Below are 6,190 nucleotides of genomic sequence, written 5' to 3'. Positions count from 1 at the left end.
GAGAGAGAGAGAGAGAGAGAGAGAGAGAGAGAGAGAGAGAGAGAGAGAGAGAGAGAGAGAGAGAATTATTGCAAGTCATGTTTAATGAGTGAAATAAAAAAAAAGTGAAGCTGTCTGAATAAGAGAACAAATTAGATAAATAGATAGATAGATAGATAGGCAGATAGATGGATGGATAAATAGGTAGAGAGAGAAAAGTATTGCAACCCACGTTTATTGAGAGAAGTAAAAATTGAAGAGTGAATAAAAGCGAACAGATTACTGAATAGACTCTGCACTCTGCTCTGATTATTTATTGTTTTACTTCTATTGTTTGTTTTATTTTGCTTTTCTACAACACTTCCTCTTGGCTGGTTAGTGTGGAAACTGGAACACACACACACACACACACACACACACACACACACACACACACACACACACACACACACACTACGGTAGGAAACAATAACAAGACTGAAAAAAAAATTGAGGTGGTGGCGGTGGTGGTGGAGAGAGGGAGGTGTATGAGGGGGAGGGGGGAGGGGGTCACAAGAGAGGGGGGGGAGGGGCAAAGCATGGGTGACCTTGACACTTCTTCCTACCTCCATGGTGACACAGCTCCCCCTCTCTCGATTCTCTCCCCTCTCCCCTTCTCCCTCCTCCATCCACTCCCCTCCATCTCCACAATCGTAAACTTCCTGGATACAGTTTTATTTTCTTTTACTGTTAGAGAGAGAGAGAGAGAGAGAGAGAGAGAGAGAGAGAGAGAGAGAGAGAACTTTCATTGCCCCCCCCACTCTCTCTCTCTCTCTCTCTCTCTCTCTCTCTCTCTCTCTCTCTCTCTTTAAAACACATCTGCAGTACACATCAAGCTAATTTCGCAAACATTCGGCCGATCGAACGTGAACGAGAAACTGATTCTCTCTCTCTCTCTCTCGTAATGTTGCTAAAGGTGAATGGTGGGGGGATGCTCCGACGAGGCTCAGACACCAACACACACACACACACACACACACACACACACACACACACACACACACACACACACACACACACACACACACACACACACAAAAAAAAAAAAAAAAAAAAAAAAATCATTGGACCACTATGAACTTCCATTTACGAAATCTCTGAGGGAAAACCCCGCAACGCCTTACTTTTACAAGTCATTAGGAGCTGACATTGCCCCCCCCACCCCCCACTCCACCCCCAGACACACAACTTGGCTCTCCCATGGCCCGCTCATATCCAGGCGCCTCACTCCGCCACCGTCTCTCACTCTCTCTTCCCTTTACTCAAAACGGAAATACCATAAAAATACAATTCTGCTTTTCTCTCCCTCCGGCCTCCTCCTCCCTGCCTCTTCGTCCCCCTCACCCCCCCCCCACCCCCCTCCTGCCAACCTGCCCACCTGCCTGGCTTCAGTCCGATTCAACCCACCTTCACGAGGACGAAATTAGCGTCACGAGCCTGCTGGTATGGACTTGACTTTACTCGCTTCCTGGAGGCTGCCTGAGATTCCTGCTGGCTTGTGTGGCGTCCAGCGGAGGGAGGCGAGGGAGGGAGAGATGCCGACTGAGTCACGATTTGTAACGCTTGTTCTTGGGAATGTTGAGTTATTTTTTCTGAACTTTTTTTTTATAAGCTTGTTGGAATGTCTCCGTGTTTGCTTCCGTGGTATTCCTTGTTTGGTATGTTTGTTTGTTAATTTACTCCGCGTTCTTTTTTTTCTGACTTGCTGACCTGCTTGTTTTTCTTTCTCCCTCTCCCTCTTTTCTTCTTTTTTCTTCTTCTTATTATTACTATGTTTCTTTTTTTCTTCCTCTTATTATTATTATTACTATTATTATCATCCTCTTCTCATTCTACTTTGATTTTCCATTCCCCTCATTTTCTTTTTCCTCCTCCTCGTTCTTCTTGCCTTTCTCTTTATTTCTTTAAGACGAACTTTTACTCCTCCTCCTCTTCTTTAACCTCCCTCACCTTTCGCTGATTATCAAAGGAATGTATTAGGAAACACCTGTGACGCACGGGCTAGGCGATGGCACCTTTAGAAACAAGTAAATTTTAGTCTCATAATGCAGGCCTTGGGTTCGCGGGGGTATCGCCTTCACCACTTGACTCCTGATCCTGGTGAGGTGTCAAAGAGTTGCCCATTCAGAGCTGCTCAACCCACTGTTTGTCCAGCCTTGGCATAAATGTTTTTATCGGGACACACCTGCTGCCCCCCGTGTGTCCCTGATCTGAGAGCCGAGTCGTTCTGTCTTGTCCTTGGCTGTTTGGCGGGTTTGTCTCCTTTACGAGAGTGGTCACCTAGATGCCGAGTGTGTGTAATTCACCACGGCCTGATCACGAGGTGGACTCGTCATTCCCAACAAGTGCTCTCTCGATTAGAGAAAGCTCATTATAGTCGATCTCGGGATACTGCCGCGACCTTCACACACCACACACTGCATCCTCCTTGCTCAAGGGGGGACAGTAACCACTCATTGTCGGCGGAAAAATCTCGCCGAGAACTGGATTCGAATCACAGTGTCAGGATGAAGCCTGGCAAGGCAGAGTTTTAATCCACTTAGCTATCGGAGCAGTGTGCCTTTATAATAATAATAATAATAATAATAATAATAATAATAATAATAATAATAATAATAATAAGAGATTTATTTCACCCAGGGGCATATATATATATATATATATATATATAGATATATATATATATATATATATATATATATATATATATATATATATATATATAAACAGGATGAGAAAAAGAACGAGATCGAAGGAGATACATAACGCTGAAATAATTGATACCTTATAATCACATATGCGTGTGCACGGCACACTTATGTACAATCTACACGAACAGAAGGCCCAGCCTCTCCCGCCGCATAGATCCAAATACATAGGCCGAGCTCTGTCTGACGGAGGTGATGATGGAGTTCCCAGATTGTTCCACTCTACTCCTCATACTGCACGCGGCGTGGCCTGCTTATCGTGTGTGTGTGTGTGTGTGTGTGTGTGTGTGTGTGTGTGTGTGTGTGTGTGTGCGGGCGGGCGGGCGGGCGTACGTGAATACGTGCGTGTGTGCGTGCGTGTGTGAGCCCGCTCGTGTGTGGTATACATTTATGGAGATAGGTGGATATAATTTAATAAGACACAGATAAATAGATATTCAGATGTAGATAGATAGATAGATAGATATAGAAAATAATCGGGCAGCAACACTACAAACATGTTTAACTGAGGCATCTCTTAACCTATTATTTACATTTCTTACGTCCTCCTCCTCCTCCTCCTCCTACTCTCACCTTTGTCCTTCTATTCACCTGTTAATTTCACATTTTCTACCGCGCCACTTTTTCTCCCTCAGCTCTAGTTTCTCAATTTCCTCGTTCCCCTGGGAGCGCCTCACTCGCTCTTCCCTCAAAACACTCACCCAGCGCCTCCGCCTCCTCCTTTTTCGTGTCATTTCTTCTTTTCGTCTCTTTATTTTCTTTTGTATTTCATCATTCGTCGTCTCTTTTTACTATTTTTATTCATCATAATAATCTTTTCTCTTTATTCTTCACTGTCGCAAGCTCTCAACTTTTTTCTGCAGCCATTTTGATCTAAGTGGCTGAGTTTTCTATTTTTTTCTCTTTACATTAGAAAAACAATATTTTTTCTTTCTCTTCACCACACACATAGTAGTAGTAGTAGTAGTAGTAGTAGTAGTAATAGTTGTTGTTGTTGTTGTTGTTGTTGTTGTTGTTGTTGTTGTTGTTGTTATTGTTGTTGTTGTTGTGTTCTCGTTTTCCTTGTTCTACAAATCACTTCTCGTTGATTTTTTTCATTAATATCTTTTAGACTTCTGGACCTTCCCTTCCTGTTTGTGTGTATATTACAATAATACTGCACACACACACACACACACACACACACACACACACACACACACACACACACACACACACACACACACACACACACACACACAGGAAACTTTTCGATACTCTCCAAACAAGTTTTCAGTCAGCTCTCTTTACTGCTGCCACCTCATCCTACATCACCACACCACCGCCGCCACCACCACCACCACTATCACCACTTTCATTCACCTCCAGTCATCACCATCACCACCGCCACCACCACCACCACCACTATCACCACTTTCATTCACCTCCAGTCATCACCATCACCACCACCACCACCGCCACCACCACCACCACGATCACCACTTTCATTCTCACCTCCAGTCATCACCATCACCACCACTACCACCACTCTCATTCACTCCCAGGCATCACCACCACCACCACCACCACTATCACCACTCTCACCACTTTCATTCACCTCCACTCATCACCATCACCAGCCATTCCGCATTTCCATCACTACCACTCCGCCCTCACCACCACCGCTGATCACCAACACGCACAAACCATTACCTAAACGCTTTACCAATTCTTTAAACCCCCAAAATCACCACCGTTGTCCCTATCATCCATCACTCATCACTATCTTCATCACCATCATCATTACGTCATTATTATAGTCAGGCAACACCACCACTAACACCATCTACCATTTTTAACAAGAGTATAACAAGCAACTGTGTGTTTTTTCGTCTATTTATTTTTTTGTTTTATTGTTGTATTTGGGTGGTGATTGTTGTGGTGGTGAAGGTGATGATAGTGGTGAGGGCCTAGGTGTGTGTGTGTGTGTGTGTGTGTGTGTGTGTGTGTGTGTGTGTGTGTGTACGGAAACCTCCCTCTCCCACAGATTCTTGACCTTTAATTAACTGTCTGTAATAAGATTGGCCGGCCTTTCATCCCCATCGTGAACCTTCAACTCTCCCTCTTCTTTCCTCTATTTTCCTTCTTTGTTTCCCCCTTCTCGTCGTCGGAATTCTCCTCATTCTAGTATTTCTCCTCTTCCTATTCTTTTTCCTTATTTTCATTTTCCTCCTCCTCCTCCTCTTCCTAGGCCTCATTTTCATTCTCGTCCTTCTCTTCGTAATTCTCCTCTTCCTAAGCAGCCTTATTTTTATTATTTTTCCTCCTCCTCCAGGATGTGTTGCCTCACCTCTTAGTGTTAAGCAATAAAAATATTCCTGCACTGTGTTGATATAACGTTTTGTGCTTCACCGTTATCATTATCATTATTATTATCAGCGTTATTATTATTATTGTTATCATTTTTATTATCGTTTTTATTATTAACGTCATTATTATTATTATCAGTTAATCATGGCGGTCACACACGCAATCGGAGAGTTCAACGTGTCTTATCAAGCTCTGTGTGTGTGTGTGTGTGTGTGTGTGTGTGTGTGTGTGTGTGTGTGGCTGCGTGCGTGCGTGATCCCTCCTCGCATATGGGTTACGAGGTTGCCCACTCCTGCTGCTCCACATCTCCGTTATCAGATTTGAGGAAAGGAGAAAAGTGCTCGACTTCTCCTCCGTGATGTCGAGAGGCAGGGAGATGAAGGAGAGTTTTTTTTTCTTTTTGTTTGTTTGTGTGCTTTTTCATGAGTGTATGCTGGTTTCTGTCCCATTTTTTTCTTTGTAGAGATTAGCATTCCACTTTCTGCTGGTTGGGCGAGTATGTTCGGTCGGGAGAGTGAAGGTTAAAGTGTTGCGTTCTTGATTTTGCTGCGTAAAAGCGTCGTTGTGGAGAGTCTGCCATGGTGTCGGGTCTTGCATGGGCGTGATTCGGCATTAAGTGCTCTCATTAATGTGTGAGTGCGTGCTGGTGAGGGATGGGGAACGTTACTTTAGCGAGAGAATCTTCCATCTTTTTTTGTTGTTTCGTGTTGGTTCATGGTTGCCTATTTTCTCATACATAAGAACAGATGAAAAACAACAACTAAATGTAAGACTCCGACAATGGCTTACGGATTGACTTGCCGACACATTATACAAACGAAGTATTCATCTGGTTTATCAACTAATCCAGCCAAACAAGTTAATGGGAGGCCATTTATCACCATATCCAACAAAAATAAACTAACTTTTAACATTTTTCAACTTTACACCTGAAACACTAAACACTTTCCTTTGTGGCCTACGCTTTGCACGTGTATGGTGTGTTTGTCTTGCTTCTCGTCCTGCTATTGTTGCCCGCGGCCTTTACGAATACTCAGCTTGTTTGTGGCGGATGACTCACACGTCGCGTTGACGAGTGTGCATGTCCACTACTCACACGGTTTGAATTTGATGTC

The sequence above is a fragment of the Eriocheir sinensis genome, chromosome 51 (assembly GCF_024679095.1).
Source record: "Eriocheir sinensis breed Jianghai 21 chromosome 51, ASM2467909v1, whole genome shotgun sequence".
In the NCBI taxonomy this organism is placed as follows: Eukaryota; Metazoa; Arthropoda; class Malacostraca; order Decapoda; family Varunidae; genus Eriocheir; species Eriocheir sinensis.
The sequence above is the reverse complement of the archived record's forward strand: the minus strand, read 5'-3'. Positions refer to the sequence as shown.